The 23,136-nt window shown below is 44.8% G+C and overlaps 1 long non-coding RNA gene across 1 annotated transcript in view; it reads left to right on the forward strand.

The window, feature by feature from the left end:
• LOC132210058 (uncharacterized) overlaps positions 1 to 23,136 on the forward strand; it is a 43,750-nt gene that overhangs the window by 14,969 nt on the left and 5,645 nt on the right. Inside the window, exon 2 of the long non-coding RNA XR_009446237.1 lies at positions 12,983 to 13,136. This is a non-coding gene — a long non-coding RNA (uncharacterized LOC132210058). The remainder of the gene's footprint in view (positions 1 to 12,982; positions 13,137 to 23,136) is intronic.

A 23,136-nucleotide genomic window follows, 5' to 3' on the forward strand; every position in this document is an offset into this window, starting at 1 on the left:
AGAAGGCCAGGCTGTCTGCCTGAACCACTGAAGTCCTTGGGGTGTAGTTTGGCTCACAATGCTGTTAGGCCGGGAGTTTCAAGATTTTGACCCAGTAATTCTTAATGAACAGTGATATATTTCCAAGTCAGGATGGTGAACAGTTTGGAGGGCAACTTGTGGGGGTGGTGGGCTTCCCATGTATCTGCTGCCTTTGACCTTCTAGATGGAAGTATTCCTGGGTTTGGAAGGATATTCGTAAACATTGTGTCTAGCACTGACACATCATGGGGTGTAAGGATACCCACGACGTTGTTAGAGAGTGCGTTCCAATGTTTTTGACCCAGTGACAGTGAAGAAGCAGCAATGTAGTTCAATCATTTATATAAAAAGAAAGTATTTGGACTTCGGCAATGGTTTTCACCATTTCAGATGCCTCAAAGCATTCCTTCAGCCAATGAAGGGAGTTTACACTTCCATTTAAAGGGGTCATTTTTTTGGGAATAGATGGAGGATATTAGATTAGACTCCCTACAGGGTGGAAACAGGCCCTTCGGCCCAACAGGTCCATATCGCCCCTTGGAGCATCCCACCCAGACCCATTCCCCTATAACCCACACACCCTTGAACACTGCGGGCAATTTAGCATGGCCGATCCACCTAGCCTGCACATCTTTGGACTGTGGGAGGAAACCGGAGCACCCGGAGGAAACCCACACAGACACGGGGAGAATGTGCAAACTCCACACAGTCACCCGAGGCTGGAATTGAACCCGGGTCCCTGGTGCTGTGAGACTGCAGTGCTAACCACGGAGCCACCGCCCATTATTGAAATTCATCCCCCAGAGTTGTGGGTGTTTCCATCTCAAGGGCAGGACTTATTCCCATTCCTAGTCTCTTGGAGGGAGTCTGATGTCAAATTGCCTTCTTGAACCCACTGTCAGCATTTTCAGGTGCTTTGTGTGTTTTAATTCCACTCCATAGAAGCCCAGAAAGATTATATTGGCACAAATGGCCATCCATTACCAGAGGTAATGACAGAGGAATGTAAGAACAGGAGTAGGCCATTCATCCTATCAAATCTGCTCTGATATTTAAACAGATCTTGACTGACCATCTACCTCTACACCAGTTCTCTCACACTATCCTCATAGTCCTGATTTTTGCCTTGGATCTGATCAATGATCGAGCTTCCAAAGTTGTCTCAGGTACAGAATTCCAACAATGCTTGCTCTGAGTTAAAGAACAAAGAAAATTACAGCGCAAGTACAGCCTGCGCCAACCCAGATCCTCTATCTAAACCAGCCGCCTATTTTCCAAGGATCTGTATCCCTTTGCTCCCTGCCCGTATATGTATTCATCTAGATACATCTTAAATGATGCTATCGTGCCCGCCTCTACCACCTCCGCTGGCAATGCATTCCAGGCACCCACCACCCTCTGCGTCAATAACTTTCCACGCATATCACCCTTAAACTTTTCCCCTCTCACCTTGAAGTCATGACCCCTAGTAATTAAGTCCCCCACTCTGGGAAAAAGCCTCTTGCTATCCACCCTGTCTACACCTCTCATGATTTTGTAGACCTCAATCAGGTCCCTCCTCAACCTCCGTCTTTCTAAAGTAAATAGTTTGGCGGCACGGTGGCTCAGTGGTTAGCACTGCAGCCTCACAGTGCCAGTGACCCAGGTTCAATTCCAGCCTCAGGTAACTGTCCGTGCAGAGTTTGCACATTCTACCTGTGTCTGCGTGGGTTTCCTCCACGTGCTCTGGTTTCCTCCCGCAGTCCAAAGATGTGCAGGCTAGGTGGATTGGCCATGCTAAATTGCCCATTGTGTTTAGGGGTGTGTGGGTTATAGGGGGATGGGTCTGGGTGGGATGCTTCAAGGGGCAGTGTGGACTTGTAGGGCCGAAGGGCCTGTTTCCACACTGTGGGGAATCAAATCTAATCTAATCTAAATAATCCTAATCTACTCAACCTCTCTTCATAGCTACCGCCCTCCATACCGGCAACATCCTGGTGAACCTCCTCTGCACCCTCTCCAAAAGATCCACATCCTATTGGTAATGTGGCAACCAGAACGGTACGCAGTAAAGAAACTGTTCCTCATTGAAGTCCTAAATGGGCTGGAATTCCAGCGGCCTGGACTAATGCTCTTGGGAAAAGAGTTCAAATCCCACTTTTTGGTAACTGGTAGAATTTAAATTCCAAGCCACTGTACATTTCAAACTCTCCGCACCCTTATTTGTTTGTCTGTACAGTCTTTTCAGCCAAACCCGTGTTTGTGGCAAAGATTAATTCTCTGAAATCAAACTCCAAATCTAAGAAGGGAAGCTATAGAAGCAGGAGGAGGCCATTTGGTCCTTTGATCCTGTTCGATATGATCATGGCTGATCGTCGATCTTAGTCCCATTTATCCTTAGACTATGACCCCTGGCTCTGGACCCTCCTGTCATCAAAAACATCCTTTCTGCATCTAACCTGTCGAGTTCTGTCAGAATTTTACAGGTTTCCCTGAAATTCCCCCTTTATTCTTCTAAACTCCCAACTGATCCAGCCTTTTCTGCTACCTCATTCCTACATCAGGAATACATCTGATAAACGTTTGTTACAACTCTCTCAATAGCCAGAACATCGTTCCTTAGATAAAAAGAATGAAACTGCACATTATACTCTAGGTGAGCTTTTAAAAATGCTCAATATACTTCGAGCAAGACATCCCTGCTCCTGTACTGGAGTCCTCTTGCTATGAAAGCCAACATACCACTGGCCTTCTTCACTACCCACTGCAACTGCATGCTTACCCTCAGTATGAGGGCTCCCAGGTCTTGTTGCATACATCTCCCCTTTCCCAATCTATCACCATTCTGACAGTAAACCTGCCTGCCTGTTTTTGCAACCAAAGTGGATAACTTGCATTAATCCACATTGCATCTTGTACCATGTCTTTGCACCCTCACCTAAATATCCCAAATCTTACCTGTAACTTCTTTGTAACCTCTTCACAGCTAGCCGTCCCACCCAGCTGTGTCTTAAAAGGATGGCAGTGGATGCTGGATCAGTTGTTAGTTTTAAATCTGAGATTATGTTAAGCAAAGCCATAAACGAGTATGGGCTAATGATAGGTAGATGGATATTCAAGCCACAGATCAACCATGATCTTGTTGAACGGGGGAACAGGTTCAAGGGGCTGAATGGCCTACTCCTGTTCCGAGGTATTGTTTGCAAATTCGGAGATATGACACGTAGTTTCCTAATAAAGGCAGCCGCATTTTGGCTGATTAGCCTTTTGTTTTCTTAATGCAATAGACTTCTGGGTGAGTGAATGGAAACTTTATAAAAACACAAGAACATAAGAAATAGGAGCAGGAGTAGGCCAGAGATAGTAGGAACTGCCAATGCTGGACATTCTGAGATAACAAGGTGTGGAGTTGGAGGAACGCAGCATCAGAGGAGCTGGAAAGCTGACGTTTCGGGTCTGGATCTTTCTTCAGAAGAGTTGGCCATCTGGCTCATCGAGTCTGCTTTGCCATTCATTTAAGATCATGGCTGATATTTTAGTGTGCTCTGCTCGACTTACCCGCCCGCTCACCACAATCTTTAATTCCTTTACAGTTCAAAAAGCCTATCTGTCTTTGCCTTAAAAACATTCAATGAGGAAGCCTCAACTGCTTCACTGCGCAGGTAATTCCACAGATTCACAATCTTCTGGGTGAAGAAGTTTCTCCTCAATGACAAAAACAGAAGTTGTTGGAAAAGCTCAGCAAATCTGGCAACACCTGGGTAGAAAAAGTCAGAGTTAATATTTCAGGTCCGATGACCCTTCCTCAGAACAGAAGCTTCTCCTCAACTCAGTCCTCAATCTGCTCCCCCTTATTTTGATGCTATGCCCCCTGGTTCTAGTTTCATCCTCCAGTGTGGTGTAGCGCGCAATGCAACTGATTTTCTGATTTATATTTGCAACAAAATAGTAGCTGGGATTTTTCGTAGTGCCATTTTCTAGTTCAGTGAAAGAGGGTTGAGAAAGTTGCATTCAGATGAACTGAGCTGGAGGACCACAGACCCTGGCACTATGAGGGAGATGAAATGATGCACAACTAAATTTGCAGCACTTTGGGTTGATGTCTGTATTTCTGCTTATTTTAATTCATTGCTGTCAGAATGTCGTGGTCAGTAACACCCCACTCCAGACTAATACCCTACTCATGATGTCATAGGAACTTCTGAATGAAATATCAGAAATATTAAAATAAAAGTAATGATGTGAATGTTGATAATAATCGGCTGTAACATTTTGATTTTTGAAAGGTATCCTGATGCTGATACATTCTCGAAGTTAATGTTCTGTGTTTATCTTTCTCTGACAGTCCATGCATGAGTAAAATGATTAGAAATTTGAAGAATTGACACGTGATTTTTCATGACACATCCAAGCGTTAAAGTATCGATTGTGCGATTTGAGGTTCCTATGGTGTTATTCTTGGGGTGCATGTGAAATATCAGAAGAGTCACTGACCCTCTCTGCGCACTGTGGCCGAAGGTGGCAATGAGAATTAAGGTCAAAGATCAGCCATAACATTAATGAATGGTGGAGGAGGCTCGAGAGACCATGTGTTTTACTCCACCCCCTTCTCCTCAAGTTCTTACAGACCTCACCAAGTCTGGTAAGGTCATGCAACAGCAGATTGAACATGATCTAATAGAGACAGGTCATCAACAAGACAACACAAGGCAGTAGATGAACATCTGACCAGGTTTTGCTACCATCCTGTCGTTCTTGGAAAGCCTAATGAACAATCCACTGATATTTGCTGCAGAAGTCTGTGTTGTATAACCTTTCAAATCAACTTTGGGTTTAAAAATCACTTCTGTAGTACTTGCACTCGTATAGCACCATTCACAACATCAGGATGTCCTGAACCTCTACAGCATTCAGTAGAGATAGTAAAACCTGCCGATGCTGGATTCTGAGATAACACAGTATGGAGCTGGAGGAACACAGCAGGCCAGACAGCAGCAGAGGAACAGGAAAGCTGATGTTTCAGGTCGGGACCCTTCTTCAGAAAGCAAAACGTCAGTTTTCCTGCTCCTCTGATGCTGCCTGGCCTGCTGTGTTCCTCCAGTTCCACACTGTGTTATTACAGCATTCAGTATTTGACTTTACATCTGGTCTTTGGCAGCTAATAACCAGATAAATAAACATCATACAGCACAGAAAAGACTCTTTGGCCCATCCAGTCTCTGATGACCTATGTACACTAATCCCACTTTCCAACACTTGGCCCACAGCCTTTTAGCAATGACATTTCAAGGTCACTTGGTCTAGGTTGCCACAGAGATAAATATCAGCCAGGACACCACAGCTCTTCTTCAACGTGATGCCACGGGATCTTTTGGATGTGCCTAAGAGGGCCCTTGGGTTGAAATCTCACCTGAAACGCAGTGCAGCACCTACTCAGTATGGCGCTGGGAATGTCAGCCAGTGCCTAACTTCCCGAGCTCAAGCTGGCTTGTCTAAGAGGTGGGAACACTCCACAGAGCCAAGCTGGAAACTCAAATTGCGTTTCCAAGAAGTTATTTATTTCTGCTTGCTTTGCTCAGTTGCATACTGGGTGCAAAAATAAGAAAATTGAAGACAGCTCATCTTGGTGTTACACAGGGAGAAAGGCAGCAGCTCATATGTAATAGATATGCAGCACTGTCCCTGCGGGCATGTAGCCTTTACTTTAGACTAATGGATGGTAATGTGAGAAAAGAGAAACAAAAGGCAAACACTGGGAAAGCAAAGCAATATATTCATGTGGGAGAAATTAGTAAATGCAATGTGCATTAAAGAAAACATCAACAGAACCTAATAAAATGGCAATAAAGGACCAATAACCACTAGAACCTAATGGAAATTTTTAAAATAATAAATGTTAATATCTTAAGAAACCCTAAGCAATCTAACAACTGGATGAACACACGCAACACAAATGGGCTCAGTGTGGGGGTTTTTTTATTTAAAATATTCATTTCTCTGGTTGTGGAAACTTGCATTTCTGCCTGTTTTGAGATCCCTGTTGTTAACTCTGAGGGTAGATCTGTTTTATGTTCTCTGGGGCGTGTTCTCTATTCTCCGTGTCTGATCACGACCCCAACCCTTTCAGCAGCTGAGGGTCATCAGGCAGTAATGTGAGAGGCTCCGTGCGCTGGCAATGTCTATTAGGCGAGATGGTGAAAAACACATGTCAGAGCTGTGCCCCAGATGCTACATCGTACTTCACCCCCAAATTCCCTTCATTTACATCATCCATTCACTTTGCTTTCTTTATGCATTCAGCTTCAAGTGTAACCAGCAGAGCAAAATCCTTCTGTAAAATAGCTGCGTAGCACCCGTGTTCTGCTCCCTGGAATATATCTAGCCCTAGTTTCACCCTTTCACTTGTGTACTGTTGAAACGAGTACCACATCGCTGCCACTTTTCACCTTGCATCCATCAGGACAAATGCAAGAATGCCAAATTTCAAATAAACACAACAATTTATTCTGCAGGAGAAAAGGGTGCTGACTGGTTGGCAGATGAACTCTAATAGGCCAAGGTTTTCTGTGGAGAAAGCAAAGGGGTGCTACTGGCTTTCCAGGCTCCTGTGTTACTTAAATGACATGCAAGGCTGGAATGTACTCCTTTTGCTTCATGTATAATGAGAAAGACATGACACCAGCTACAAACATGTGCTTGAGAGATAATGGGAACTGCAGATGCTGGAGAATTCCAAGATAATAAAATGTGAGGCTGGATGAACACAGCAGGCCAAGCAGCATCTCAGGAGCACAAAAGCTGACGTTTCGGGCCTAGACCCTTCATCAGAGTGCTTGATGTGTCCTCAGAAGGAGTATAGCTCTCACCTAATGTTGCTCTTCTGCCTGTCATCACATTAAAAGGTAGAAAATTCTTGGAGAGATTGATAGGATTTATGCTGAGAATCTGCAAAGTCCTGAGGCCACCACAGCCTCAGGGTAATGTACTGGTAATTTAGGACTGAGCTGATGAGAAATTTCTTTGCTTAGGAGCTTGGGAACCTTTGGAATTCTCAATCCCAGAAGTTTGTGAATACTCAGGAGTTGACTCTATTCGAGATTGAGTTTGGGTGTTGAGGGAAACGTTGGATGTAGGGATTGGCAGAGCGTGTGTCAAATTGGCCAAGGATTAGCCGTGGGTGCAGTATTTAGCAAAGCAGGATTAATGGGGTCTGTTGCCACCTCCTGACCTAATGCTTGTATTTCCTGCAACTGGGACACACTGAAATCAGTTTCTGTGGTTTATTCAGGCTGCGATGTGCTTTCACAGCTGACTGAGACCACTTCTGACTGTACACAGACTGTCCCCAGCTAAAGCATTGACTTTCAGAAAGGACACTGAGGGGCCCCATTAGACAAGAGTATACATAATTAATTGGAAATGAAATATGTGTGGTGCTTATACCATAAGCTGCGATTCCTTGCATCACTCAGTGATAAGGTTTCCATAAACCACAGCAAACTGATGTGTACCCAGCACTCAATAACTAGATAATAAGTTGTTTGTTTGCAGCTGCTGTGGATGGTACTGCTTTAAAAAGAAAACAGTGTTGTGTGTGCAGATGATGGGAACTTGGTGAGAAAGTAGTTCAGAATGCTTCAAGCCAGCTGTCAGCTAAAGAATAATTGTACTCGGCCATGTTTCCAAGTCTGTAATGGGCTAGTTGATGGAATAGTGCGGGATTTATGCTTGCACTTCATCAGGTGTCTTGCTGCTAATGATAATCCTGCTTGTGAAAACATAAACAATGAAACACCATTTTGGGTGATAAGCATGGAACAGAATCAGAATTGGACCTCAGTTTACCCATCCAGTGTGTTGTGATTCCTCTTGCAAGAAAATTATTCCAAGGAACGATTTTGCAGGATTAAACTTGCTAGTAACTAATTACCACTGCTCAATCCTTCAAAGAGTTCTGATGACAGAATTCCCTCCTTTAAAATATTTATTATCAGCCCCTCTGTAGACAGCTCCTCTCCACTCATTTGCTTGATGGTAGAATATTCCATTTAAATTATATCTACCTGACAAGGAAATGTGCAACATGAAATCTGTGGATGCAGTCAGGTGATAAAAGTGATTGTTGAACAACCACTGAAGCATTTACACAATATTAAGAGCGTTTGGGACTCAGAATTCTGATAGAATTTTCTGAGGACTGAGATAGGTGGAGTGTTCTGCTTCTTTTGTGAAAAAAACTCCTGCATTCTGAAGAAAAGAAATTAACTTCTGCAGTAGGATTGATGATCTGCTTTGCATTTCATGATTAACAGCATACTGATATCATACAGATGTCAACACAGAAACGCGGCTTACTCTCTGATGTAGGTTATATTTCCATTGTCGCAGGTTCAGGGAATACAGGGTCAAACTCACTTGACAACCTCCACCACTTTGGTTCTAATTGATCATGAGGTCTTTAATCCTGTGATCATGTTTTCGAGAATTTCTGCCTTTTATATTTAGTATTGTTTTAACCATTAACCTTGTTCTGTTTCCTGTACATGAATCAGTTATGAGTGATTAAGCTCAGTTATATTTTACGAATGATGCAATTGCCTGAGGTGAAAGTTTATGTTTGTACTTATGCCTGTTTCTTTTGCAGTTTTGTGTACACAACCTATATGATTTTCACATATCTGGGTATCATTTAAAACGCATGGAATCATAGAAGCTAGCAGTGCATGTTGGGGCTGTTTGGATTGTGTTGGATCTTTGAAAGAGCTGTTTAATTTGGTTCCAACATCTTGCCCAGAAGCCTGCAAATTAATTTTCTTCAAATAATTGCCTTTCAAAACTTCCTATGAAATCTGATGGCACTACATTCATGCTCCCGTTTATTTGCCACATTATTTTGGATCTGCTTGCTGACTCTCTTAGCAGCTGGAAACAATTTTTCCATATGTGCTGTCTCGGAACTCCCCACAACTTTGAATATCTCCATTTAGGTCTCCCTTTACTCTCTTTGCTGTACAATCCCACTTTGTACTCTGTGAGCGAACTGCGATGTGCAGTCAGCCATTCAAGGGTAATCATTGAAATGCAAGGTAACTCTTTTGCTGATTGACGTAATCAGGGCTGGTAACATAGCCAATCCAAACATTTGGGCTCTCTCATATACTGCTTTGAGCACAGCTTAATTGTGTGCATGGATCATCCACATGCATTTTCCAGTGTCATATTATTCCTGAGGAGAAGGTTTCTTCTGATACTGGCGTTTTGTTGAATTTGGAATAGAGTGTATCTAAAAGGCTGTTTAATTGTGGTCCCAAGGGATTTAGAATTTAACAAATTTGTGCTAATAATGCAACACTGGCCTCTTAGACTTGTGTTCCATTTTCCCCAAAGACTGAGAATTTGGCAGGCACGTGAAAAGATTTGCATAGGTTGTTTCTTTACCCTGCGTAACACTCATCCTGTTGATTCTCCTCATTTCTCATCTAGCTTATTCACTACTTAGTCTAGATTTGGCAACTTGTTCGGGGCCTCTACAGCACACAAGCCTCACTGACTTTATTACGCTGAGAAGGAAAGGCAATCTGATCGTGGCTGAGAATAAAAACCACCAACCTACCGCATTGATTTTAGTGAAATGATGTTATCCTGCTGCAATGAGATATCCCCACTTTGCAATGATGAACAAGGCATTTTGTAGTATAATTCAGTTCAAGGGTTACAAGGACGCAGCTGTCGGCATCCACAGTTAAAATAGCTATTAGTAGTTAATGGACAAGTTAAGTTAAATAAAAAAGGATTAGCAGTTCCCTAAAACCTGTACCCCCTTAGGAACAATCCTGTTAAGTCATAGAGGAGCCTTTGTGTAAGGAATACAATGTAGTGACTGTGTAAATCTTAGATGGATATTTTACAATGAAGTAGTTTTACTGCCTGCAATCAGTAACCGATGACAGTCTGTTAAATAAACGTGTTAGTAGTTCATATGTAAGACATGAAAACAAAATCCAAAGCAGCATTAAGAAATGGTAATGATCAGGAATAAAACCTTACCGATGATTAGAATGACAAGAGCAGTGGTGTTAATCAGCTGTCTCAGTCAACTCCTCGGCCTGACGAAATGATCTGCATTTACAACTGTTGGTGATTTTGTTTCGTTTGCACAGTTTTAATTCAGTCCAGGTTTGTTGCAAACATTTGTGACAATCTGGTGTCAAGGAGATTTGTGTTGGCTCTAATTTCAAGGGGATTGGAGTATAATTGTAGAGAAGTCCTACTGTAATGGTACAAAGGGGCGGTGAGCAGTTTTGGCCCCTTATTTCAGGTTCATTGGAGGCAGCTCAGAGAAGCCTCATGGGGATGATCCCTGGTATGGAGGGATTGTCTTATGAGCAAATATTAAACAGGTTGGGACTCTACTCACTGGAGTTTATAAAGGTGAGAAGTGATCTCATTGAGATATTTAGGATTTTTAAGAGGCTGGATAGGGTGAATATTTAGTGAATGTTTCCCCTCATGGGAGAGTCTAGGACCAAAGGGCATCATCTCAGAGTAAAGTCTGAGATGAAGATGAATTTCTCCTCTCAGAGGGTTGTGAGTCTTTGGAACTCCTTTCCACAGAGAGCCGTGGGGGCAAAGTCCTTGTGTATATTTAAGGCTGAGGTAGATTCTTGATCAGTCAGGGAATTGAGAGTTATATGTAAAGTACAGGAAAGTGAACATGAGCAATGTCAGATCGGCCATGATCTTACTGCATGGTGGAGCAGGCTCGAGGGGCTGAGTGGCCTTCTCCTGTTCCTATTGCTCCTGGTCTAACAGACAAGGAGAAACTGTTTCCATGAGCAGGTCACTGATTTCAAATATCTCACAAAAAATGTCAAGGGGAAAATGTTTTAAAAACAGTTAGTTGTTGGTGATGCTGGGAAATGCTACCTGAAGGAGCCTGGAAGCAGATTCAACAGGGACTTTCAGAAGGCAGTTGGAGAGATACTGAAAATACTGCTGGGGAATGAGGAAACAGTGAGTGGCACCGATTGGATAGTACAGGCAAAATGGGTTGAATGGCCTCCTTGTATTCTTCAACAGTTCTATTTAACACTGAATTTCACCTACCGCATCCCAAAACCAGCCGGGCTCGTCCCCGCCTCCTGAACCCGTCCTTCCTCCCACCTATTCCATCGTCCCACCTCAAGCCCCACCCCCAGCTCCTACCTACTAGCCTCATCCTACCTCCTTGACCTGTCTGTCCTCCCTGGACTGACCTATCCCCTCCCTAACTCCCCACCTACACTCACCTTTACTGGCTCCATCCCTGCCTCTTTGACCTGTCTGTCTCCTCTCTACCTATCTTCTCCTCTATCCATCTTCTATCCAGCTCCCCCTCTCTCCCTATTTATTTCAAAGCCCTCTTCCCCTCCCCCATTTCTGAAGAAGAGTCTAGGCCCGAAATGTCAGCTTTCCTGCTCCTCTGATGCTGCTTGGCCTGCTGTGTCCATCCAGCTCTACACCGTGTTACCTCAGGTTCTCCAGCATCTGCAGTTCCTACTATCTCTGAATATTATAATGGTGATTGAGTGACATAAAATTCACTTGCCAGAAACAGCCTGACTTATCACCACTCATTAATCTTCAATTTGTCGATTACAAGGAAGAAAGGACAAAGAACAATACAGAACAGGAACAGGCCCTGCGGCCCTTCAAACCTGCACTGACACAGTTTGCCCTTCCACGCTAAAACTGCCTTCACTCACAGGATCTGTATCCCTCTATTCCCTTCCTGTTCATGTATTCGCCCTGGTGCTTCTTGAAAGCTGCTAGTATGTCTGCTTCCATCACCTCCTCTTGCATCGCCTTCCAATCACTCAACATCCTCTGTGTGAAAAACTTGCTTTGCACATCTCTTTTAAACTTTCCCCATCACTCCTTGAACCTGTGTCCCCTGGTAACTGACCCCTCCACCCTAAGAAAAAGCCTGACACTTGCCGCTCTATCCGTGTCATTCACAGTTTTATACATCTCTATCAGGTCGCCACTCAACCTTCTGTGTTCCAATGAAAACAAGCCCTGTCTAGCCAACCTTTCTTCATCGCTAAGATCAGTCAATATCCTGGTACACCTTTCCTGTACCCTCCCCAAAACATCCACATCCTTCCAGTAGTGTGTGGTCGAACTAAAGTCCATAAAGCTGCAGCATAACTTGCCTATCCTTATACTCAGTGCCTCCTCCAATGAAGGCAAGCATGCCATAGATGTTTTTTACTCCCTTATCTATCTACGCTGCCACCTTCAATGAACTGTGGCCTTGCATACCCAGATCCCTCTGCATATTAATACTCCTAAGGGCTCTGCCATTCACTGTATAATTTCCACCTGTACTTGACCTTCCAAAGCGCATTCCCACACATTTGTCAGGATTAAGCTCCATCTGCCATTTTTCTGCCCATGCCTCTAACTGATTTATATTCTGCTTTAACCTCTGATAATCCTCCTCACTGTCCGCAGCTCCACCAATCTTTGTATTCTTTGCAAACTTACTAATTAGGCCAGCTACCTTTCCTCCAAATCCTTTATGTAGATCACAAACAGTAGGGGTCCCAGCACTGATCCCTGTGGTACACCACTAGCCACAACTCTCCATTCAGTAAAGCATTCTTCCACCACTACCCTCTGTCTCCTATGGCTAAGCCAGTTCTGTATCCATCTTGACAGCTCACCCCGATACCATGTGACTTCACCTTTTGCACCAGTCTGCCATGAGGGGCCTTGTCTTAGGCTTGACTGAAGTCCAGCATCAACTGCTTTTCCCTCACCAATCATCTTCGTCATCTCCTCAACAAACTCGATCAAGTTAGTGAGGCATGACTTCCTGCACACAAAATCATGCTGTTTGTCGCTAATCAGTCCATCTGCTTCTAAATGCATGTCGAATTGTTTCTGTGTAGAATTATGTATAGATCATTTTTAACATTGTTTTCCTCTCTTCCTCCAGCTCAGCCCCTCTATCATGGACACTGTTCTGAAGGGTACATTCAATGCTACTTTAATTAACCCACTCCTGAACTCGCTGCCAGTCCCAACACATCCTGACCCGCCATTATTCCAGGACATCTGACCCAGATCTGACTTTCAAATCATGTCAAATGGTAAGTCATAGAGTTATAGTGTCATACAGCAGGGAAACAGGCCCTTTGGCCCAACTCATCCATGCTGACGGGGTGTCCTATTTGCCTGCAGTTGGCTCGTATCCTTCTTAACCTTTCCTATCCATGACCCTGTCCAAGATGCCAGGCAAATCCAAGTAACTCACCTCAGCTCTGAGACCTGGACTTTTAGGACAAATCCTAGTGTGTGTGTGTGTGTGTATGTGTGTGTGTGTGTGTGTGTGTGTGTGTGTGTGTGTGTGTGTGTGTGTGTGTGTGTGTGCACGCGCATGTGTCTGTGTGCGTGCACAGGCGTGGGTGTGTATATGTGTATGTCTGTGTGTGTGAGTGAGTGTATGTATGCCTGTGTGTGAGTGTGTGTGTGAATATGTGTGTGCATGCGGGCATGTTTGTGCTTGTGTGCGTGTGAGTATGTATGTATGTGTGTGGGAGTGTGTGTGTGTGAGTGTGCGTCAGTGTGTGCGTGTGAGTGTGTGTGAATATGTGTGTACAGGTGTGTGTGTGTGTGTGTGTGTGTGTGTGTGTGTGTGTGTGTGTGTGTGTGTGTGTGTGGAGGGCTTACCAGTCTTTTAAGTCCTGTGGAACCAGGCCATGAACCGGTCTGTATGATTCATACAGTCTGGTTCCTGTGCTATTAAGGGAGATAAATCAGCCACCAAGTTCTCAGTAGAGCTATAACTGCCCGGTTCATTCTTATAAATCTCCTGAGGCAGCAAGAAATTAGTGAAGTCAGTTCATTGATCTTGTAGGGTTATTGTTAAATTGGCAACGGGACAGTTCAAAGAAGTTTTGGAACTGGCCAATGTGCCTCTTAGAGTACATCATCTGATGACATGCTGTTATTATGTTGTCTCTGTGTTTTCATATTCAGCCTGTTAATCTAATGGCTAACTGCTCCATTCTCTTAGCACTGAGTATTCACTAAAATGTCTGCACCTAGTTATTTATATGTGTACATACATTGCTTTCCTTAGTCTTTCATCAGGAGGGGTTCTTTACTTCTTCAGCTAATCAAAATGAAATAACTCATGCAGGACTTGGCCAAATCCCAAGAATGTATAAATCAAGGTGCAGTTTGTGTGCACTTCACAAAGTCTTCAGAGCGTTACTATTGTCGAAATGTGGAGTTGCGCACCTTTATTACAAGATTGCTATCGCGTTTTGTTACAAAGACACTTTGTAGCTGCATTCTTTTAATGTATCAAATTTAAAAACATTCATTTCTATAAAATGGGTGTTGCTGGCTAGACTGGGATTGAATGCATATCCCCAATTACCTCGAGGGTAGCTGAGAGTCATTGCTGTTAATCTGGAGTCACATGTAGGCCAGATTAGTAAGGATGCTTGTTTTCCTTCCCTAAAGGATGTCAATGAAAAGGTTGGATTTTTTTCCCCCAACAATTGCTTCATGGTCAACATTAGACTCTAAATTCCGGATTTTTGTTGGAACTTTTCTATCAGCCATGGTGGGATTCGAATCCATGTCCAAGAGTTAGACTCGGGGTGCCTTGGTTAATAGTCTAGTAATGATACTGCAAAGGCCACCACCTCCCCTAGATTACAGGTAAAAGCTGTTCGGCCCATCTGGTGTTTATGCTCCACGTGAGCTTCCCCCGACTATTCTCTGTAAATATATCCATCTATTCCTCTCTTGTTCATCACTTTATCCACCTTCTCTTAAATGGACCAATACCATTCAACTGATCCACTCCACGTTTTGCAAATTCCACATTCTAGAACATAGAACATTACAGCACAGTACAGGCCCTTCGGCCCTCGATGTTGTGCCAACCTGTCATACCAATCTCAAGCCCATCTAACCTACACTATTCCATGTACGTCCATATGCTCATCCAATGACGACTTAAATGTACCTAAAGTTGGCGAATATACTACCGTTGCAGGCAAAGCATTCCATTCCCTTACTACTCTCTGAATAAAAAAACTACCTCTGACACCTGTCCAATATCTTTCACCCCTCAATTTAAAGCTATGCCCCCTCGTGCTCGCGTCACCATCCTAGGAAAAAGGCTCTCCCTATCCACCCTATCTAACCCTCTGATTATTTTATATGTTTCAATTAAGTCACCTCTCTGCCTTCTTCTCTCTAACAAAAACAGCCTCAAGCCCCTCAGCCTTTCCTCGTAAGACCTTCCCTCCATACCAGGCAACATCCCAGTAAATCTCCTCTGCACCCTTTCCAAAGCTTCCACATCCTTCTTATAATGCGGTGACCAGAACTGTACACAATACTCCAAGTGCGGCCGCACCAGAGTTTTGTACAGCTGCAGCATAACCTCTTGGTTCCGGAACTCGATCCCTCTATTAATAAAAGCTAAAACACTGTATGCCTTCTTAACAGCCCTGTCAACCTGGGTGGCAACTTTCAATGATCTGTGTACATGGACACCGAGATCTCTCTGCTCATCTACACTACCAAGAATCTTACCATTAGCCCTGTACTTTGCCTTCTGGTTACTCCTACCAAAGTGCATCACCTCACACTTGTCTGCATTAAACTCCATTTGCCACCTCTCAGCCCAGCTCTGCAGCTTATCTATGTCTCTCTGCAACCTACAGCATCCTTCGTCACTATCCACAACTCCACTGACCTTAGTGTCGTCTGCAAATTTACTAACCCATCCTTCCACGCCCTCACCCAGGTCATTTATAAAAATGACAAACAGCAGTGGACCCAACACCGACCCTTGCGGTACACCACTAGTAACTGGTCTCCAGGATGAACATTTCCCATCAACTACCACCCTCTGTCGTCTTTCAGCAAGCCAATTTCCGATCCAAACTGCTATATCTCCCACAATTCCATTCCTCCGCATTTTGTACAATAGCCTATTGTGGGGAACCTTATCGAACGCCTTGCTGAAATCCATATACACCACATCAACCGGTTTACTCTCATCTACCTGTTTGGTCACCTTCTCAAAGAACTCAATAAGGTTTGTGAGGCACGACCTACCCTTCACAAAACCGTGCTGATTATCCCTAATCAAATTATTCTTTTCTAGATAATTATAAATCCTATCCCTTATAACCTTTTCCAACACTTTACCAACAACTGAGGTAAGGCTCACTGGTCTATAAATACCAGGGTTGTCTCTACTCCCCTTCTTGAACAGGGGAACCACATTTGCTATCCTCCAGTCATCTGGCACTATTCCTGTTGACAATGACAAGTTAAAGGTCAATGCCAAAGGCTCGGCAATCTCCTCCCTGGCTTCCCAGAGGATCCTAGGATAAATCCCATCCGGCCCAGGGGACTTATCTATCTTCACCCTCTGTAGGATTTCTAATACCTCTTCCTTGTGAACCTCCATCCCACCTAGTCTAGTAGCCTGTATCTCAGTATTCTCCCCGACAACATTGTTGTTTTCTAGAGTGAATACTGTTGAAAAATATTCATTTAGTGCTTCCCCTATCTCCTCTGACTCCACACACATCTTACCACTACTATCCTTGATTGGCCCTAATCTTACTTCCGTCATTCTTTTATTCCTCAAATACCTATAGAAAGCCTTAGGGTTTACCCTGATCCTATCTGCCAACAACTTCTCATGTCTCCTCCTGGCTCTTCTGAGCTCTCTCTTTAGGTCTTTCCTGGCTACCTCGTAGGCCTCAAGAACCCTAACTGAGCCTTCACATCTCATCCTAACATAAGCCTTCTTCTTCCTCTTGACCAGAGATTCCACCTCCTTCGTAAACCACGGCTCCCGCACTCTACAGCTTCCTCCCTGCCTGACATGTACATACTTATCTAGGACACACAGGAGCTTTTCCTTGAATAAACTCCACAGTTCTAATGTGCCCATCCCCTGCAGTTTCCTTCCCCATCCTGTGCTCCCTAAATCTTGCCTAATCTCATTGTAATTGCCTTTCCCCCAGCTATAACTCTTGCCCAGTGTTATACACCTATCCCTTTCCATCACTAAAGTAAACATAACAGAATTGTGATCGCTATCACCAAAGTGCTCACCTACTTCCAAATCTAACACCTGGCCGGGCTCATTACCCAGTACCAAATCTCATGTGGCTTCGCCCCTTGTTGGCCTATCTACATACTGTGTCAGGAAGCCCTCCTGCACACGCTGGACAAAAACTGACCCATCTATAGTACTCAAACTATAGTGTTCCCAGTCAATATTTGGAAAGTTGAAGTCTCCCATGACAACTACCCTTTCTCTCTCACTCCTATCGAGAATCATCTTTGCTATCCTTTCCTCTACATCTCTGGAACTATTTGGAGGCCTATAGAAAACTCCCAACAGGGTGACCTCTCCTTTTCTGTCTCTAACCTCAGCCCATACTACCTCAGTTGACAAGTCCCCAAACATCCTTTCTGCAACTGTAATACTGTCCTTGACCAACAATGCCACACCTCCCCCACCCCCCGACTTTTACCATCTTCTCTGTTCTTACTGAAACATCTAAATCCCGGAACCTGCGACAACCATTCCTGTCCCTGCTCTATCCATGTCTCTGAAATGGCCACAACATCGAAGTCCCAGGTACTAACCCATGCTGCAAGTTCACCCACCTTATTCTGGACACTCCTGGCATTGAAGTAGGCACACTTCAAACCAACTTCTTGCTTGCCGGTGCCATCTTGCTTCCCTGAAACTTTATTTCGGACCACCCTACTCTCAACCTTTTCTACAGTCGAACTACAATTTTGGTGCCCATCCCCCTGCTGAATTAGTTTAAACCCACCCGAGCAGCCTTAGCAAGTTTCCCCCCAAGGATAGCGGTACCCCTCTGGTTCAGGTGAAGACCATCTTGCTTGTAGAGGTCCCACCTACCCCAGAAAGAGCCCCAATTATCCAAGAATCCAAAACCCTCCCTCCTGCACCATCCCTGTAGCCACGTGTTCAACTCCTCTCTCTCCCTATTCCTTGCCTCACTAGCACGTGGCACGGGCAACAAACCAGAGACAACAACTCTGTTCGTCCGAGCTCTCAGCTTTCATCCTGGCTCCCTGAATTTCTGCCTTAAATCCCCGTCTCTCTTCCTACCTATGTCGTTGGTGCCAATGTGGACCATGACTTGGGGCTGCCCCCCCTCCCCTTAAGGATCCCAAAAACACGATCAGAGACATCACGCACCCTGGCACCTGGGAGGCAACACACCAACCGTGAGTCTCTCTCGTCCCCACAGAACCTCCTATCTGTCCCCCTAACTATGGAGTCCCCAATGACTAATGCTCTGCTCCTCTTTCCCCTTCCCTTCTGAGCAGCAGGGACAGACTCTGTGCCAGAGACTTGTGCCCCACTGCTTTCCCCTGGTAAGTCCCCTCCCCCCAACAGTATCCAAAACGGTCTACTTATTGTTGAGGGGAATGGCCATAGGGGATCCCTGCACTGCCTGCCGGTTCCCTTTCCGTCCCCTGACCGTAACCCATCTGCCTTTTTCTTGTACTTGAGGAGTGACTACCGCCCTGTAACTCCTCTCACTAACCCCCTCTGCGTCCCGAATGATCCGAAGTTCATCCAGCTCCAGCTCCAGTTCCCTAACGCGGTTTTCAAGGAGCTGGAGTTGGGTGCACTTCCCGCAGATGTAGTCAGCAGGGACACTGGTGGTGACCCTTACCTCCCACATTCTGCAGGAGGAGCATTCAACTGCCCTGACCTCCGTTCCCATTATTCTAAATTCCCAAAGACTTAAAAAATAAAGAATAAACAATAAACTTGTTACCTTACCAATCAGGCACTCAGAACCATTTCTTTAGTTAGAGGAGGGGGATGGGTGGGAGGCACTACCTGGGTAGTGTTTCGGGTAACGAACCACACAAATATATTACCTCACTCACTCACCAGTCCCGTGTCGGCTCCTGCTCAGCGTCCCTCCGCCTATTCACGAGGTAAGCTTTTTATAGATTCAAAAACAGTGACTCACCGGCTTCCCGACAGGCTCCTGCTCCAAGCTCCCGCTTGCACTGCTGCTCAACTAGAAATAGCCACTCTTTGGGTAAAGGACCCTTCTCCTAGACTGGATTTATTTGTGACTACCTTCTTATATTCATGGTCCCTGGCTTTAACCCAGAAGAAACACTGGCCAACTTTTAATGCGCTAGAATGGGATCCCACCCATTGGTTGCCAGGGAGCCCTGCACTGCCCATGCTGGTGAAGGTCTGCTGGAATTAAATGTGAAGTATCACTCCTTCCCTTGGGATTTAGGAGCCTGGGAGCAGGAATCCCACTTCCCCTGAGTGTTGCTGACCATTCAGAGGCACCAGGGGATGTGACTGTTGCCAGAGGTTGACCATTACACAGGGGCCCAAGCCATTGATGGCGAGTTGGTGGAGGGTGGGCAGGATAGAGGGCATGAGATCACCGGCTGTCAGAGTGTGGGGAGAGGGTCAGCAGGAACATTATGAGGTTGCTTCCAGTGAGCCACCCCTTCCTGATGTTAGGTGCCTCGAACAGGCAGAACCCCTCTAAATATTACCAGCGTTTCTAATGTCTCTATGTTTGAACAATCTTGTGACCATAGGTCAAAGTCACTGAAAGGCTTGCTGTGCTCAAAGTCCATCCATTCTGTTCAGAACGATTAGGGGACAATTTGGTGAGGGCTTGTAAATATTGGGCCTTTACTTCCACCAAGAACCTCTGTCAAAGACCAGCATCTCACAGAGATAACAAGGTGTAGTGCTAGATGAATACAGCAGGCCAAGCAGCATCAGAGGAGCAGGAAGGCTGACGTTTCATGCCTAGGCCCTTCTTCGGAAGAAAAGGGTCTAGGCCTGAAGATGCTGCTTGGCCTGCTGGGTCCATCCAGCTCTACACCTTGTTATCTCAGATTCACCAGCACCTGCAGTTCCTGTCATCTCTGAAGCATCTCACAGAGTCGGGTGACCAAATGCCTAGCTGGATAAGTGGGAATCCCCAGAACAGGAAATTGGGATTAGGTTCTTCATGGATGCAAAATAGGGCTTCATGAGTTAACTGCCCATATAATATCCCAGCTGCCTTGGTTGGTGAAGTGTCAGCAGTGGTATTTAATATAGATCCCATTTCTACCTTCGCCTGCAGCTAGAAGTACATTCACTAAGTCCCTCCTGCAAGCTTCTTCTCCTACCCTGGGCTTGTTAGTAGATATTTTTGAATCAACCAGTTCAGAGACGTTGCAGAGAGGTAAAGGTGAGATTGCTGCAGTGTTACTGGATCAAACGGCTGCCCTCTCATTAGAGAGTGACAACAGCATAGCACTGGTGCAGGTGAGACTTGAACCCAGGACCTCCATCCAGATACTGGGACAAGACCAGAGTGTCACAAGAGCCTGTAAGACTCTTTGACCAATCAATCTGGACCCAACTAGAAAGCAGATATATCACCCAACCGGCTTGTTTGTGGGATCGCACTGTCCCAATTAGGTGAGGAACTATTAGTTACTTCCTTTGTGAGAAATTTTGGGAGAAAAAAATTGAAGGACACAGACTGGCACTTGTGCGTTACTATGACAACCAATTTTTCAGCAGCCAGTAGATATGTTACAACCACATACACCCGTGAAGCTGGGTCAGTTTCCCATGCCCGATGGTGGTGGGCACACTCTCCCATCCCTCAATAGCAAGGGTTGGGAATCATTTCCTTTATTAAGTGCAAGGAAAACATTTCCATGAAAATGCTTGTGGAATTAACTTTAAAAACAAAAATTTCGACAATCCAGGAATAGACATTCAGCCTATCTGGTCCAATGTGGGTTATATCTACTCAATATTAGCATCCTCCCCATCCCGCTTCATCTCATCCAATCAATGCAACTTTTTATTTCTTACTTGTGTTAATTCTGTTCCTCCATAAATGCACCTATGCTTTCTAATTCAACGATACAGTTTGTATCAACGATTTACAGTCCCTCTTGGAAAATATTCTACATTCTCCCCACCCTCTGGGGTAGAGCTGTTTTCTTCAGCATTCTTTCTTGGATTTATGAGTGACTTTTTTAATGTTTATGCAAATTAATGCACAAAGCTTCTTTAAATAAGCTGCTCACAGACTGCAAAATGTTTAACTTCCTTTGGTTTTCTAGAGTTGCTGCATTTGCTAAGAATCTCAATGACTGCCTCCTCTCAGTTACAAATGGATGATCACAAAAGCACTTTCTGAAATAAAGTGTGGTATTTCATGGGGTTTCTGAACATTGGCTGAAGCAATACCAGCGCCTCTCTTTGCGAAGGTGGAAGAGCTCACAGAGTCTAACGGCCAATCAGGCACCTAACTGGGCAGTGTAGGGTCTTTTCCAGGATTGATGGTCCCAGGCAGAGTTTCCATCCACCAACCTGAGGCTCTTTATTACTCTGGAGTGCCACCATCAACTGTGGCTGCTGCCGGTAATGCACCCACCTGAAGCTCAGGGTCACGAACAAGCCCAGGCCATCAAAGATTAGAGCACGAGTAGGCCGTTTGGCCATTCAAGCCTACTATGCCATTCTGTATGATCATGGCTCATAGTCCAACTCAGTATCAGTATTTCTGAAGAAGGGTCCTGATCTAAAACGCTAACTTTCCTGCACCTCTGATGCTGCCTGGCCTGCTGTGTTCCTCCAGCTCCACACTGTGTTCCCTCTGATGCTGCCTGGCCTGCTATGTCCCTCCAGCTCCACACTGTGTTCTCTGTGAAGCTGCCTGGCCTGCTCTTTTCCTCCAACTCCACACTGTGTTCCCTCTGATGCTGCCTGGCCTGCTGTGTTCCTCCAGCTCCACACTGTGTTCTCTCTGATGCTGCCTGGCATGCTGTGTTCCTCCAGCTCCACACTGTGTTCTCTCTGATGCTGCCTGGCCTGCTGTGTTCCTCCAGCTCCACACTGTGTTCTCTCTGATGCTGCCTGGCCTGCTGTGTTCCTCCAGCTCCACACTGTGTTCTCTCTGATGCTGCCTGGCCTGCTGTGTTCCTCTAGCTCCACACTGTGTTCGCTCTGATGCTGCCTGGCTTGCTCTTTTCACACAGTTCCACACTGTGTTATCTCTGACTCCAGCATCAGCAATTCTTAGTATCTCTGAGTATCCTGTACTCATTTTCTCCCCATACCCTCTTGTCTGTTTCACCCTAAGGCCATTAGAGATCCCAGAGTGGAGTTTGGAGGAGTAGGAATGTGTGGGGTGTCACCAAGGAAGTCAGAGAGGGAGGGAGGTCTGCAGCAAAGGCAGTGGGCTGGCTATCAGTGTCCTTCCTTTCTGGGGTCCCTCCTTTGGACACTGAGTTCTTTTGATCACTCCTGGAAACTCTCAATCCGAAAGGATTTCCTTTCCAGGACTTCCACATGGCCTGTAGGCCACTCAGCCCTTCAAGCGGGCTCTGCCATTCAATAAAACTGTGGCTGATCTGGTGTCAACCTCAGTTCTACATTGCTGCATAGCCTCATTCATTCTTCAACCCTTGTGTAATCAAAAATATGTCTGCTTTTCAGTGGAATAGGAAATCTTCAGTTGCCTGTGTCTGAAGCTGTGCAATTCTGTGCCCGTGCCTCTCCATCCCTCAAAGGCCCTCTCCTCCTAGAATATGGAAGATAAAAGCCATTAAAATGTTTGGTCATATCTCCCTTTATGACTGGGTTTTATTTTTTTAATAGCAAATGTCATAGTTTTATAGCAAAAACACTTTAGAAGGCTTTATTATGTTAAAGGCTCTTTGTAAATCAAAGTTGTTGAATTTAATGTCTGTATAGTACATATTGCCTATAATGACACAACAGTTGTACTTATCTAAATACAGATTTATGTTAAAGTAAAACAAAACCACTACAGTTCAGAACAATGCTCCTAAACATAATGTGATCGGGTTTATAATATGACGCTCAGTGTATCACTGATCACTGTGCGTGCCTTAATTAATCAATAATTGTCTCCATAAAGTATCAAGGGATTGCATTGGTAGTGACTTCTTTAAATTATTGAGTTGGTCTCAAATTGCAGAACTATACGGGAGCATCATATTGAAAAGCAAAGAAAGAAGGAGGATAACGGTGCA

This window comes from Stegostoma tigrinum, chromosome 1, assembly GCF_030684315.1.
Source record: "Stegostoma tigrinum isolate sSteTig4 chromosome 1, sSteTig4.hap1, whole genome shotgun sequence".
Classification (NCBI taxonomy): domain Eukaryota; kingdom Metazoa; phylum Chordata; class Chondrichthyes; order Orectolobiformes; family Stegostomatidae; genus Stegostoma; species Stegostoma tigrinum.